Source organism: Ascaphus truei, chromosome 2 (genome assembly GCF_040206685.1).
Source record: "Ascaphus truei isolate aAscTru1 chromosome 2, aAscTru1.hap1, whole genome shotgun sequence".
NCBI lineage: Eukaryota > Metazoa > Chordata > Amphibia > Anura > Ascaphidae > Ascaphus > Ascaphus truei.
Genome location: NC_134484.1, coordinates 256,300,219 through 256,316,943, shown reverse-complemented (window position 1 = coordinate 256,316,943; position 16,725 = coordinate 256,300,219). Strand labels below are relative to the sequence as shown.

General features: G+C 43.8%; 1 protein-coding gene across 8 annotated transcripts in view; it reads right to left on the bottom strand.

The window, feature by feature from the left end:
- Positions 1-16,725, bottom strand: part of LOC142487239 (zona pellucida-binding protein 2-like) — a 222,357-nt gene that overhangs the window by 50,765 nt on the left and 154,867 nt on the right. For 2 of the 8 annotated variants that reach the window (XR_012799172.1, XR_012799173.1), the window contains 2 exons: positions 5,497-5,662; positions 4,998-5,320 (listed from right to left, as the gene is read on the bottom strand). The exons of the other annotated variants lie outside the window; for them this stretch is intronic. The gene's annotated coding sequence lies outside the window, so the exon portion shown is untranslated. Of the gene's footprint in view, positions 1-4,997; positions 5,321-5,496; positions 5,663-16,725 lie in introns of those variants that run through there. 8 annotated transcript variants of the gene reach the window in all.

The window sequence follows — 16,725 nt, the reverse complement described above, 5'->3', positions numbered from 1 at the left end:
TGGAGTGAGTGGGATGTATCGCAGAGGGGAACCGGAGCTGCACGCTGTGGAGGGATCACCTGGCACCGGGCTCACAGACCATCAGGTCGCGCAATGTATAGGTGACGTCACACCTCAGCGTTAAGGCAGGGGGAACACCCAGGAAGGCAGGGAAGCTCAAAGGAGCTGAGGCAAAGTCTGAGAGGACAGTGCGCACACGGGGAGGGGATGATACAAAGCTCAGCCAGATACAAAACCACCCTACGCGTTTCGTGACATCAGTCACTTCGTCAGGGTATTGATGGGAGTAGGAAGTGTGGGCATATTTATACCAAAAACACCAATAAAAACAATTGTTAAACAAAAGCATAATAATGCAAAAATCTAAACAGTGATAACATACTACATAGAACATATAAAAATACAAACACAGTGATGCCATCAGTAGTATTAGCAATCAAGCTATTCTTACCCCAACTGACACTACTACCACCGCCCTACCTGCCCAAACTGTTAAAACCTTTAAGAAACATTCTACCTTTAACCCTAAATTCATACAGGGACACTTCGTCAATACCTTTGTCGACTTGGTCACTCAAGACCTAGAGACATCCAGTCGCAACTTTAAGATTCGCAAAGACTTGAACCAACATGAAAAACAGGCCTTTGTCGAGTTGGAAAATATTGAATCTATAGTGATTAAACCGGCTGACAAAGGCGGAGGTATAGTGGTTATGGATAAAGATTATTATATTTACGAATCCAATAGATTATTGGATGACATAACCACTTATCTCCCCCTAGCCATGGACCCCACTCCTCTCTTTCTTGCTGAGCTTACCTCACTACTTGACCATGGTTTGGCACATCTAGCCATTACCAAGGATGAATATGATTTTTTAAATACCATCCATCCACGCATCCCCTTGTTTTATATTATCCCTAAAATCCACAAGAATTTACACACACCCCCCAGGTAGACCCATCATATCTGTAATTGGTTCACTTACCTCTAACTTATCACAATTTATTGATTATTATTTGCAACCTCATGTATCACTTTTAAAGTCCTATCTGCGCAATACCACCCATGTGCTTCAGGCACTGCGCGGTTTGGAGTGGCAGCCGGGGTATGTGTGGGTCACCGCTGACGTAACATCTCTGTACACAGTGATAGACCATACCCTTGGCTGTCAAGCCATACGCCAGACGCTAGATATGAACAGTAGTTTGACACCAGCCCTAAAAGATTTTATTTTATATTCCATTAAGTTTATTCTCACACATAATTATTTTTCATTTAATTCTAAATTTTATTTACAGACTTGTGGCACGGCCATGGGCACCAGGTTTGCACCAAGTTATGCTAATCTATTTATGGGACATTGGGAGGAGAGTTTTATTTGGAACAACTGTCCCCTTTGTGCAAACCTGGTGCTCTGGCTTCGCTACATAGATGATATCCTTTTCGTGTGGAACGGCAGTATTGATTCGTTAAATCTTTTCATTTCACATCTCAACACTAATCAGATGAATCTCAAATTCACGTGCCATTTTGATCTTACCTCTATTGATTTTTTAGACTTGAATATTAGTTCTGTAGACAATTTGATACACACCAAGACGTACTTTAAGTCTGTGCAGGCCAACAATTATGTGTTGGCCAATAGCCAGCACAACCCTCAATGGTTGCGTAACATTCCCAAGGGTCAGTTCATTCGCCTGAGGTGCAAATGTTCAAGTAATGAGACATTTGCGTCTCAGGCAACTGAACTTAAAAATTAATTTTTAAATAGGCAATACCCTGAGGAGCTGCTCTCCAGGACCCTGCTGGAGGTGCAGGAAACTGAAAGAGCTAGCCTTCTGGAGTACAAAAAAGATAGGAGTGATCCTAATTTGAATAATACGGTGTCCTTCATCACCCAATACAATTCTATGGCACCTGATATCAGGCGGGTTTTGCATAAGTATTGGCCAATCCTATTGAGGGATCCATCTTTGGCCCAAATCCTTCCCTCCAAACCTTCAATTGTCTTCAAGAAGGCCTCTAATTTACAATCCAGGCTGGCCCCTAGTTGCCCAAATTTAAGTAAGACATCAGGTGTAGAACCTTGTCAAAAAGGTTTTTTTATTTGCACAAATTGTACAGCTTGTAAATACAGTTCCAATCAAGTCACTTTCAATTCCAATGTCACCGGCCAAGTATATAATATCCGTTCTCACATTGACTGTCACTCTGTGTTTGTCATTTATTTATTACAATGCCCCTGTGGGCTACAATATGTTGGCCGCACAGGGAGGGCCTATCAGAGACACATTTACGAACATGTGTATAATATAAGGAAAGGGCTAACCACACACAGTGTATCACATCACTTCCTTATTTATCATCAGCAGAATACAAAGGGCCTTAAAAGCCAAGCAATAGAAATGTACCCAGGCAATTGGAGGGGAGGAGATAAAATTTATGGTATTAGCAAACGTGAGTCATATTGGATATATGAACTTAAAACGTTATCTCCCAATGGTCTTAACATTGATTTATATATATATTTTTTGATTGATGTTAGTTTTGTATATAAGTATACAATCTCTTTTGCTGTTTGTTGGTACTGGCCGTTCTGATAATTTGTGCTATTTAGTAGTGGTTTCTATATGCTCAGTACAGTGAATTTATAGTGTCCGTTTAGGCTCCTCCCTGGGACGTCAACTTGGACTCTCATCCACTCTCCGGTCAGTTCACTGAATAGTGACGTCAGCACGCCCAAGCCTGGATAGCGCGAGACACACGCGATCAGAGGCAGGAGCTGACAGAGACTGGGGTTTGCTGTGGGACAGCCGGGTCGGGCGTCTGATTTGTTTTTAAACTCACGGATTTTGTGAGTATATTTCTGCACCTAGCCAGGATGCGTTATTAAAGTTGTTTAAACTATTGCGCAATCCTTTGTCTTTTATACCCCTTGCTGGAGATATATACAGGAGACCAGTACAGAAGGAGAAAACACTTTCCAGAGACGGAGTTTCTTCCAGGATCCAGGAGAGACAGAAATACCACGTGGGGTTCGTGTTAACCTGTGAACGTCTGGACCAGAAGAAACACAGATACAGATTCTCTCAACTGCATGCGACCCACCCTAAATCTAGTAAGTGGGCATTTCACTTAGAGTCACATAAGGGAGGACTTCATTGCTGTAAAGTCAATGCTGTGCAATGTTGTGTCTCTGTTTTTGTCTCACATTATAGGACTACAGCTTGCTGAATAAGAGAGACTTTATTCAACCCAATTTGAGGACATAGTCCATCAAAATAATAGACATTGGAAAAGGACTTCACTCTATTGTCACATATATCCTTTATTTCATATTTATTTCATATTGAATTGTAATCACAATTTATCATTGTTTGTATGTGCCAGGTATTGAAATTCCACATTTGTATCACTAAATTGTCATAGGGTTCATTTGAGATTGTACCCTTAGTAGAATCACCAAGCAGCTTATGCACACGTATTTATGCACTGCACATTTATACATTTGGTCTAGCGCTAGTTTAGTATTTTTGTTAACACAGTGAATTTATATATGTACATCTAGTACTGTGCCTTTAAGATAGGGGTATTGAGCCTTGATTGGCTACATGAGGTCTCACTTTTATTTGTTTTTATTATCATGTTATAGTATTATTTTTCATTGTGTTTGTATTTTTATATGTTCTATGTAGTATGTTATCACTGTTTAGATTGATTCGTATTGATTTTTGCATTATTATGCTTTTGTTTAACAATTGTTTTTATTGGTGTTTTTGGTTAAATATGCCCACACTTCCTACTCCCATCATGCCCCTGACGAAGTGACTGATGTCACGAAACGCGTAGGGTGGTTTTGTATCTGGCTGAGCTTTGTATCATCCCCTCCCCGTGTGCGCACTGTCCTCTCAGACTTTGCCTCAGCTCATTTGAGCTTCCCTGCCTTCCTGGGTGTTCCCCCTGCCTTCGCGCTGAAGTGTGACGTCACCTATACATTGCGCGACCTGATGGTCTGTGAGCCCGGTGCCAGGTGATCCCTCCACAGCGTGCAGCTCCGGTTCCCCTCTGCGATACATCCCACTCACTTCAGGGTCTGTGTGTGGCTTAGCAGCGGCTGTTCCGACGGTGTGGACCCCTGAAGGCTGCAGTTTCCAACTCTGCAGAGGCTTTGGTCTGAATTTAAAGACAAGTTGCACTACGGGCTTTAACTTTTCAGCATTGCTGTAAGTAGGTTTCCAATTTTACCCTACCAGATGATACAGCTTTATTAGTGTCTCCAGCCCACATACATGTGTATGTTGTTTCATTTATTTTATATTGCATTCAATTTGTAATTATCCTTTTATCTATCTTTACAGTGTTTTTTGTTTGTTTTGTAAGTTACACTATGATCTTTTTTCTTTTGTCTTTTTTGTCTTATATGTTTGTTTGTCCCGTTTGAGACTCCATTGAAGGTTCCTCCCAGGACTCCTCCTCATCTTTGTTGGACTTTATATTTGGTCAGATTTTATATTTTAGAGGCACCGGTTCCCCACCTTTTTCTTTTGTACCTTTGCACTGGTTTGTGTTAACCTTTTACCTAGGCAGTCCTCACTTTAAATGTAAAGCTTATTGTATATAATATTGTCACTTATTTTGTGTCACTCTACACAGTCACCGCATCAGCGCTTATTACACTGCTCTTTCCCTTTATCTGACACTGAACATGTCTCATCACCTGTCTCATTGAGGTCATCATCAAAAATGGAAGGTGAGTGTATGAGGTGCAGCCCATATAATGTGTACATTTGAAGAATTTCATTTGCCATGCAAAATAAATGCCTTTCACATGTAATGAACTTCACATAAGTTATTGTCACAGAAGATGTAGTGTTTCCTGACAACATGTATTGTGTGTGTTTTAAAGTATCAGCTAGGAGTTGTGATGTTACAACAACCTTCCATTCACTCTTCTATCACACTGAGTCGAAACATCATTGTTACTTCAAGCATCATCTTTTAATTGGACACAAATAAAAAATTATGGAAACATGTTATGTGTTCCACTATGAGAACAACTATCATTATAGTGAAAACAAAGTGAAAGTTCCATGGCAGTTCATAATGTCTTTCTTTATTTGTAGAACCAGATGTTGCCGCTCAAGGACAAATTCACTTAAGTGACCATGAAGATGTTGACACTCCTGGATTAACACAGCATTCAAGTCCTCCTGTTCGTGACACATACTCAGCAATGCAGCTTCTGAAGAACGAATCTTGGGTGAAGAAAATCGTCGCCATTTAGAAATGATGTCAATGCATGAAAGGATGATGTCACTGCATGAAAGGATGCATGAAAGGTCAATATCAGAAATGTCACAAATTAAAAAAGTAATCATCCAAGTTCCTAAAGAAATCCAAAATGTAAACAGGACATTACAAGCACTAGTTCTGAATGTAAGCCAAGCCAATCAGTTTAGGAGTACAGCAAGAGAACAACAATTCCACTTTACCCCATCAGAGGATGGATCTTTACATGCTGCTACAGTACTTTTTCTCCAGAGTCATCAGTTCTTCATTCCCCAGTTCTGGATGATACCGGTACAGTAGGTGCAAGTTCTGTGCAGGTCCCTGTCAACATCCAACCGCTTACATCTGTTCAAAATATGGACCCGACACCTACAAATGAGACACGCAAAAGAAAGTTAGGGCAATAATTAGTAATAACCAACTTTTGGAAGAAGATTAAAACACATCATAAAGAAAGTGCTCCACTATCACTGTTGCAATGTTTATCAAGTGTTTCACAACTGCCACAGCCCACACCCAGTGCCACTGAAATGCCACAGCCCACACCCAGTGCCCCTGAACTGCCACAGGCCACACCCAGTGACCCTGAACTGCCACAGCCCACACTTAGTGCCCCTGAAGTGCATCAGACCACACAGTGCCACTGAAGTGCCACAGCCCACACCCAGTGCCCCTGAACTGCCACAGCCCACACTTAGTGCCCCTGAAGTGCAACAGCCCACACTTAGTGCCACTGAAGTGCCACAGCTCACACCCAGTGCCACTGAACTGCCACAGTGTCAGGGTCTCCTAGACCTCCTGCCTAGCCATAGTTCTTCTTTGTCCACTGGGTGTGCTGCTGTCTTTTGTTTCCTCTGGGCTCCTCTGTCTGTCTTTCTTCTTGTTGCTCCTGTCTCTGTCCTTTTAAGCTTCTGCTTCCTGGTTGGTTCAATTGCCTTTGCTTGAAGTCAGACTCCTACTGCACATGCCTCTGATCCTGATCTGTTTTCTGTACCTGTATTATAGAAGTCTGTTCACAGTAAAAGCCCTTGCTGGTTATCTGGCTTGTCCCTGTTTGTTCCTTGCTCCCCGGTCTCAGTCCCTGCTCCCCGGTCTCAGTCCCTGCTCCCTGTTCTAAGTCCCTGCTACCGGACCTGTCCTGCCCCACCTGTCCTGTTCCAGTCTCCTCGTTGCCGACCTCTGCTTGTTACCTGACTTCGCTACCTGCCGCCTGCCTCGGACCCCTGCTTGTTACCTGACTTCGCTACCTGCCGCCTGCCTCGGACCCCTGCTTGTGACCCCTACTTCGCTTCCTGCTGATCCGGCCACCGAGATCCTACCCGCCACAGGAGTCTCCCGTGACAGAAAGCAAAGGCCACTTCTGGACCTCGTTGGAACAGATTCTTCTTCTGCCTGCACCCTTTCCTGCCTGCTGCAGCAGACCACATCCGCATGGTTGAAGATAAGTACTTTCGTTTCTTTTTTGGAAATCCCAGTTGGGAAGGTTTTTTTTTTTTGCTGCTAAGTGTTCTGCAAGAATTATTGCGTTCATAACGAAAAAACATTTTTGCTGAGGTTAGAACTATTGCTGCAGAGACTAGTGCACCTTTCTTTGAGATTTTTCTTTTGTGCAGTGCCTGGGTTAACCATTACAGTTTGTTTAAGAAGGTACCCGGGCGCTATCTCTGTGTGGCTTATCTGATGTGCAGAAGTATAAAAAGAGTGGTGTAATACTGCCTGTAAATGGTTTTCGAGTGGTATCCTCTTGTGACTCGGAACCCCAGCAGGATCTATCCAGGACCCTTGTAGGTAATGAATACAAAAAGGATGGGGGAGCACAATGGTTGGAAACAGGCAGTGTTATAGAACTGGTAATTGCTTTTTAAGATGAAGCAGTTATATCCTGAGCAGGTGTGGTGGCTCAGGTGTCTAATGTCTAATTGGAAGGATAGGCACACATGGGTGTATGTGTGTTGGTGTGAAGGTGAAATAGAATAAAGGTATATAGAACTTACACGGCCTTGTGTAAGCCCAGTCGCATCAGAGTTTCTTTGGGAGTCCCGTGTGCTTCTGATGAGGCTTTTCTTCTTGCGATGCGAGTTCTTCTTCTTGATGTGTGGGCCACTTGCTTCGTTGGTTCACAGTGCCGCTCCAGGGGGATTTCCTCTCGTATAAACAGAAAGGAGGATAGGGTTAACACATATACTTATATACACGTCAATGAGGGGGGGGGGAGGTGTGTTTATGGACCACCAAAAATTATATACTATATATTATAATCTGGCACTCACACGGACTAGTGTGAGTGTAATCCTATCTTGGTATCTTGTTCATTTATAGGTGTTGCCCAATCAATATCAGGTGATGAAAGGGTGGGGTATAGGGGTATTAGTGGTAAATATATCACAATACTCACATGGGCCAGTGTGAGTACACACTCCTAGCGGTATCTTGCTCTTCTGTTCCAGTTGTAGCTGATGGTGAAGATGGGGTTAACATATAAAAGACACTAATGTCTGGAGGGTAAAAACTAACTTTAATAAAAAACATGAAAAATAAAATAAACACAGAAAACAAACGATTCTGTGGAGGTGAAAGCAAGGGGTAGACAGTGTGGTGTATAGTTGTAGGGGGTCCACCACACTGTCTACCCCTTGCTTTCACCTCCACAGAATCGTTTGTTTTCTGTGTTTATTTTATTTTTCATGTTTTTTATTAAAGTTAGTTTTTACCCTCCAGACATTAGTGTCTTTTATATGTTAACCCCATCTTCACCATCAGCTACAACTGGAACAGAAGAGCAAGATACCGCTAGGAGTGTGTACTCACACTGGCCCGTGTGAGTATTGTGATATATTTACCACTAATACCCCTATACCCCACCCTTTCATCACCTGATATTGATTGGGCAACACCTATAAATGAACAAGATACCAAGATAGGATTACACTCACACTAGTCCGTGTGAGTGCCAGATTATAATATATAGTATATAATTTTTGGTGGTCCATAAACACACCTTCCCCCCCCCCTCATTGACGTGTATATAAGTATATGTGTTAACCCTATCCTCCTTTCTGTTTATACGAGAGGAAATCCCCCTGGAGCGGCACTGTGAACCAACGAAGCAAGTGGCCCACACATCAAGAAGAAGAACTCGCATCGCAAGAAGAAAAGCCTCATCAGAAGCACACGGGACTCCCAAAGAAACTCTGATGCGACTGGGCTTACACAAGGCCGTGTAAGTTCTATATACCTTTATTCTATTTCACCTTCACACCAACACACATACACCCATGTGTGCCTATCCTTCCAATTAGACATTAGACACCTGAGCCACCACACCTGCTCAGGATATAACTGCTTCATCTTAAAAAGCAATTACCAGTTCTATAACACTGCCTGTTTCCAACCATTGTGCTCCCCCATCCTTTTTGTATTTCTTAACCATTACAGTACCTGTTGCCACCTTTTAGACTCTGACTTTTCATTCCCTGGACAAGGCTTGTCTCTGCATCCCTGGTTGGACCACTGCTGTTCACAGGGTTCCCATTTCAAAATACAAGAGTGCTTCCATTATTTTGTTACTGCATACTGTGATTTTTCCTGCAATCTGTAGTTCTTCCTATGTCTGATGTCAAAAGTTTCAGATCTAACTGCAAGTTTTCTCTGTAGTAATTTCCTGCTGTCTATGATATTTCTATGCCTGATTTCTAAAGTTTCAGATTTAAACTGCAGGGTTTCTCTGTCTATGTTTTTTCCTTGCATTTATAAATCTCTGTGACTGATGCTAAAGTCTCAAAAGGTCAGCTCTCCTATCTTGTGTCTCTCTGTGTCTAATATTCCTGTTGTTCATTCTAATGCTTCTGTTTTAAAAACACATTTCCTCTTTACTGGTTTCTTGGGAAGTGTGGTTTCCCCATGTCTGAAATTATGGCTCCCACTCAAACAGTCTTGAGCAGTAAATGTGAACACAGTACCACTGATTCTTCAGAACTTCTCAAAGCAAGGAAGAAGAAGAAAAAGAAGGGAGGCCTTACTGTGGAAGTTGCAGAATGAATTAAGAATGAAAAATTAACATCAGAGTCTGCATTTGATGAAAGAGATATGCTGCAGCTTAAGGCAACTCACAGACGTATCCCAAGAATAGTGGAAGAAAAGAAAGATGCCCCTACTCAGACGCTTCAAGCTGCACAGAAAGCGATTGATTGTCTTTATGGACGTTTAGATAAGGAGCAAGAAGCCAACGCTGCACTACAAAGCTGTCTATCCTCAGCAATTGCTAAATGTGTTCTCCAGGAGAAAGAAAAAGAGCAGTTGGAGAGTGACCTGGATGTCATGTCAGGTGAGCTGGAGAAGGCATATACTGATGCTGCTGAGAATCGGCGCCTCGCTTCTAAAAGTAACGAATTCCTGGAAATCTCGATGAAGGAAATTGACAGGCTTAATACAGAGCTTAAAGTCTCCCAGGAGGAGATTTGCTACTTCAAAAAAGAGATGGAAGTCGTTCGGGAGGAGAGATGCTACTTGAAAATAGAGATACGTTCTATGAGAGACGCCTCTGAAGAGTTAAATAGTAGGTTTGAAACTATAAACCAAATGAGTAAGAACTTCTCTGTCCAAGCCAGTGAAGGAGATAAAAGACTCCATGAATCAGAAGAGGAGAAGAGACTATTGATAGAAGAAAAGTCAAGGATGCAATTAGCGCTGGAAAAAGCAGAGGGTGACTGGGAAAAAGAAAAATATCAGTTGGAGAATGACAGGTTGATCTTGTCAAGTAAGCTGGAGAAGGCCTACGCTGATTCTGCCCAGTACCAGACTTTCATGGCTCAAGTTGACGCAGCACTGGAAGCATCTCAGAAAGAGGTTCAAAGGCTTACTACAGAGCTGGAAGCCTCTAAGGAGAAGAGTTACCAATTCAACACAGAACTATGTTCATTGAGAGAAATATTCAAAGGGTTAAATATCAGTTTTGAAACTGTAACCCAAGAGTGCAAGAATCTCTATGTCCAAGTCAGGGAAGGAGATAAGAAACTCCATGAATTAGGAGAGGAGAAGAAACAGTTGGCCCAGGAAAAGTTAGACGTGCAGACAGCACTGCAGAATGCAGAGAGGTGCTGCAAGAAGAACTTATCTCCCTGGAGCGGCGCACACAAGCAGAAAATATGCTGCAGAGTCAGCTGCGAGAACTGCATACACATCTGCAGGACACCAAGGAGAAATGGGTGAATGCTGAAGAAAAGCAGCGAGTTCTGCAGGAAGAAAGTTTCCAGACTGCCTACAAAATAAAGATGCTGCAAGATTATTTGAGTACCCAGTGTGTCCCCAAAGAACAGCATGAGGAGCTGAAGGCCACACTGAGTATAACCAGAGCCTCGCTGGAGGAAGAGCTAAAGCTAGCAGCTGAACACACATCTCAGCAACTCACAGCACTGCAGGCACAGATCGCTGAGCTCAAGACACAGCTTGCCAAAAAGGAGGAGAGAGAGAAGGTGTCTGTCTGTCAAGTGGCTGGCCTGACACAGCGCTATGAGGTCAAAATGGCCGATGCCTGCAAATTATTGGACCACACAGCCCGTGATAAGGTCCGGCTGCAGCTGGAGCTGTACAATGCCCGGGAAGAGTACCGGCAGCTGCAGATCAGAAATGAAGAAGATGCATCATATTTAAGCTTTACTCTGAGTCAGCTGGGAGATATGGAGTCGCGACTCAACTCCAAAGAAGCCGAATTGACAACTGCATTGAGTGGGAAAAGAAGTGCAGAAGGACAGCTTCAAGAGCTGAAAACTCAAATAGCTGGTCTTAATGAGAATTTAGGTGATACCACGAAACGGCAGTCACAAAAAGAGACCATGGAGCGTGAATTCTATGTTCCCACTTACCCATGTGAAAAGTCTGCACCCGTCCTTGATGCCCACATTCCTGATGTCCATGCCTCTGCAATGGAGTTGAACGTATCCATTGGGAAGTTCCAGATTCCAAAACTAAAAGAGATATATTGGTCACAAAAAGAGACCACGGAAAGTGAATATGTCCCCTCTGCCGCATGTGAAGAGCCTGATGTATCTGTTCCTGATGCCCCTGCAATGACTATAGATGGATCCCTGGTGAAGTTCCTTGCTATGCCTAATGTTCTTGATGCTGATGCCAACGCTCTTGTGATGAGGATAAATGCACCTCTCACAGATTTCCCATGAGCACTTGACGTACACATTAAGTTGGCCTTCCATCAAGATTTCCCTGAAGAGCCTGGAGGATCGTCCGGAGAACGCTCTTGAGAGGGGGGAAAATGTCAGGGTCTCCTAGACCTCCTGCCTAGCCATAGTTCTTCTTTGTCCACTGGGTGTGCTGCTGTCTTCTGTTTCCTCTGGGCTCCTCTGTCTGTCTGTCTTCTTGTTGCTCCTGTCTCTGTCCTTTATAGCTTCTGCTTCCTGGTTGGTTCAATTGCCTTTGCTTGAAATCAGACTCCTATTGCACATGCCTCTGATCCTGATCTGTTTTCTGTACCTATACCTGTATTAGGCCTCGTTCAAGGTGCTAGCTTAGGGGCAGGGCGTGCTGACGTGCGTGCTGCCGTGAGCAACAAAGTATTCAAATTGAATACTTGTTGTCAGGGTAGCTACTGGCCTGCCTCCGAAGCCAGGAGTTGCCGCTGACGACAGCTTCAGTAAACGAAAATTTCGTTTACTGCAGCTGAAGCAGCGTCACAGGGACCAAGGCAGCCAATGAAATCATTCTTCAGAATGATTTCAAGGCTGCAACACCTCATCCCTGCTCTCTGTCTGTGGCCGGGAGGATTAGGATGTGACGTCAAAGACACGCCCACTGAACGACAGAACGCCCAGGCTGTCGGCAGGGGATGATCGGATGTCTCCTACACCAGCAACGCGCGCACTCGCGGACGCGCGCCCTCCATATGCCAAAGCAGGCACCCTGAACGAGCCCTTATAGAAGTCTGTTCACAGTAAAAGCCCTTGCTGGTTATCTGGCTTGTCCCTGTTTGTTCCTTGCTCCCCGGTCTCAGTCCCTGTTCCCCGGTCTCAGTCCCTGCTCCCTGTTCTCAGTCCCTGCTCCCGGACCTGTCCTGCCCCGCCTGTCCTGTTCCAGTCTCCTCGTTGCCGACCTCTGCTTGTTACCTGACTTCGCTACCTGCCGCCTGCCTCGGACCCCTGCTTCGCTTCCTGCTGTTCCGGCCACCGAGATCCTACCCGCCACAGGAGTCTCCCGTGACACACAGGCCAGTACAAGTGGTACAGTTAAGGCCAGAGTACTTGGCAGAGGGAAAAGGCAAACACAACAGCCAACAAGCAGGCCTGTGACTCGCTCTCAAAAGGATAAACAAAAATAAATAATCACATTCACTAAATTTTGGGGTGTAATGGTGTTATTTAATGCAGACTATTTCATGCATAGTGTATGTATGATCATGTACAGATGCTTGATAACATTCAAGTATGTCCTTGTACACATGAATGTTTATAAATGCTCACTGACTGAATGAAGGCATATTTTATAACATATGAATATCTATTAATCATCAGTTGATTCATGGTATAACATTATTACACACTTGGCATGTTAATGGAAGATGACATTCACTTAGCTCTTGTTCAAGATGAGATGTATCTGGTTTATTTTTGTAATGTAGATAGCATGAAATGACTAATATTATTGACATACAACTTTAAGTATTCAATGTGCAGTGAATCCACAAAATGGATGGTGTATTTATACGGTAATGACTCACATTAGAGTACGCCCACTTTCAACACCTGTACCTGGTCGCCATGCATAAAAGGTTACACACTTTGCATAGCCCACCACTCGATGATCTTTATCTGAACTTGCCCTTGTCCAGATACTGCATTGTGCCACCTGCTTCCATGGAGCAACTCCGATTCTACGGACGGAGGAAACCCACTCGCCTCTGCCGTGCCTGTCAAGCAGAAAAAGCGAAAGACGGTTGCCGTTTCCACGCCAAGGCAAAAGCGACAGGCTAAGGCCAATAAAGAAAACCTTCTGCTGACCCCAAAGGCTAAGGGTTTTCATAGACGTCAGCCTTATTATGTGAAGAAGATATACGGTTATGTACTCTCGACGCAAAACGATTGGCAGCCAACCCATCGAACAGGCAGACCACTTCCTCACATACGCTTCGACGACTCTGCCGCCACTGTCCCGGAATTCTTCAGCCCGTCTTCTCCACCCCTCGTTTTTGACGCTGTCGCCGCCCTCACGGAAACCCACAGGCCATCTTCTCCAGTTCTATCCGACAACGCTGCCTCTGAAATCCACGGGTCACTTTCTCCTTTGCTCTTAGAATACTCTGCTTTTCGCCTGGAAATCCAAAGGTCAGTTTCTCCATCCCTCTTCGGCGACGCTGCCGCTTCTCCTCTACCGGATATCCACAGGTCACCTCCTCCACTCTTCTTCGATGTCGCTGCCGCTTCTCTCCACGGAACCCCCATCTCATCCTTCGTTGCACCCATCCCCCCAGATGTTCACACGCCATGCACAAGAAGCAGCTCGTTAGACCGGATGCTGAATGGGATAACTGTGGATCTCCCCGGGAATTCTATTGTGCTAGCAAAGATAGATCTGCTTCTTGAGACAATGCTAAATGTGGAGAACCGGATGCTACAAATGGATCAACGAATGATACATATGGATCAATGGATGGATCGACGGATGGAGAAGATAGAGGCTGACATAGCGGGCATACATTATTTGCTCAGTGTTAATGCCCCTGTTTCCCCGATCCTGGAGCAGGGGGGTGACATGGATGTGATGAATGGGACCTTCGACCCCTTTCCATCACCAAGCACACCCCCTCCACCAGAAGATGTAGTGTACATGTATGCTGTTGAGGAGGACATGACAACCCCGTCAAGACCACGCCAGGAAACAACATGGTGACCAAGACCGGAGGAAAGCTTCCTCCCAGACAACCTACCATCGCCCGTCGCCTCAAGCACACCCGCTCCCAAAAGACCTACAGTAGCTCGCATCGATACGGTGCCCGACATCACCCTGTGCGATCTGCCACCGGCTCTCAGGGAGAAGTATAGGGTGAAGAGTGCTGGTGCACCCCACAAGGATGCCTTGTTACTTTTTAAGCACCATGTTCCCTACTCATTGTACTGCGACTGGGCCTTCAAAGTCAACTACGACGGAAATCGCGTAAAAAAGGCGCTTCTTGCCAATTTAAGATGGAACATTCGGGATGAAATGCGGCGCTTTTATCCAATTACAGATCCTGCAATGAAAGGCGTTCGAGACTGCATTAATGGCGTTTTGCACCATGCAAGGAATCGGCCATGGATGGACAATGCGGAGGACTTTCTGTAAGACCATACTTTTGTGCTGAACTGTATTGTACTGTAGATGATTTGACCTGCTGTACTTAAATAAAGGAGATGTTGTTGTGTGTTTTTTTACTTGTATTTATACAGAAATGTTTTAACTTGCTGTCCACACACACAGGACATGCACAATTCCAGTCCCTGGGGGCCGCAAACAGGCACGGTTTTCAAGGTTGTCCTGAAAACCTGCCCTGTTTGCTGCACTCGAGGACTGTAGTGGTGCAGGTCTGACTGACAGTTTTGCGCACCATCCCACTGTACTGTATATGTTTCTTTAATAAAGGAGATGTTTCATTTGTATACTGCATTTTATGAATATTTTTTTTTTTTAATCACAGGTAAGACCATACTGTTGTGCTGAACTGTATTGTACTCTACATGTTTTGACCTGCTGTACTTAAATAAAGGAGATGTTGTTGTGTGTTTTTTTACTTTTATTTATACAGAAATGTTTTAACTTGCTGTCCACACACACAAGACATGCACAATTCCAGTCCCTGGGGGCCGCAAACAGGCACGGTTTTCAAGGTTGTCCTGAAAACCTGCCCTGTTTGCTGCCCTCGAGGACTGTACTGGTGCAGACTGTTTTGCACACCATCCCACTGTACAGAATATGTTTTGCCTTGTCGTTCTTTAATAAAGGAGATGTTGCGTTTTGCTTATTTTATGAATAAAGAATTTGTTTTTAAAACATGTGACTGTAAACCATACTGACTGACATACTGTAAATGTTTTCACACATGTAGCAGTAAACCATACACCTGTTGATGTTTTGAATTGCTGTGCACTTAAATGTTTCTACATTGTACAGTATTTGTAAATAAATGTTTTTGTACTTACTCCACCAATAAAAGAACATGTTGATTTGTCTTACATTGTTCCATTTGCTCCTTTGCTACTGTAACAAAATACAGTGTTTCTAGAATGTCGAGGCATACTGCACTGTATACTGTAGGCATGCTCAGTATAAGAGTATTAAAAAAATATATGACACAAACTGTACTGTACTATATGTACTGGCACTGTATACTGTAGAAGACACATAATGTATATGATACATGTAGAATAAATGCATAGTTTTTATTTTTTCAGGTTTATTACACAGTATACTGTACTGTATATAAAAAAGTATTGTACAGTATACTGTTCGGCCGGAAAACATCAGCATACTGTTTCAGGTACAGTATTCTATCCTAATCAATAACAACGGCAACTAAACTGTAGACTCTGGTACGTGGGTTTTTAAATCCGATTCAGCAATGTGCAGGCATTGTTACACAAAGCGATATTATCCATCGAAATAACTCCATTAGCCGTTTTCTTTTCTGTGGAAAAACAAAAAGAAAAGTTTTACTGTAATGGTCAGCCCCCTAAAGAAGTTCCCAGCCAGTCCCACCAATAATTTTCTCGGGGGGCGTCTCCTGTTCACATGCGCATGGGCCTACCGTCCATGCGATGACACGCATATGCGTTTCAAGAAGGCTCCAATGCGCATGCGCCTAGCGTTCCACCAATTGTTCAGTATCTGCAGTACTGTAGAAGCCGCTCAGTCAATGATATTGCTTACAGAAGAATCACTTGACTTTTGAATCGCACCGATATTGATACTGTATTGTCAAAATAAAAAAAAACAGAAAATAAGACGGCAACAATACTCACCATAGAATTTCCCATTCAGCTGGCGCCGGCGCCGGTACACTGACAGTCCAGCGTTCTTGATCATCCACGTTGATAGTTTGCAGCGGGACTAGTCCACCTGTAGTCAGCTGATGAGGCTGGAAATTGCTTAGGTACATGCAATCTTGATCAAAACTGCACGCGAAATCCAGCTCAGGCTCAGGGTTGTCACTGACGGCGGGACCGTCATTGGAAGCCGGTGCTGGTGCATTGCTTGGCAGCGACTGTCGTTTCTTAGTTCGTTTTAACACGACCCTTTGCCTTTTGTCGTCATCATGATCATAGATACAGGAAAAAGCCGGTGATACACACCAATACCCTCCAACAAATTGTGGCTCAATACGATAAAAACTGGGATCGCTACATAACCTTTTCCTTATTGCACGCTTCCACGTATGAGGAGTTGGCGACAAT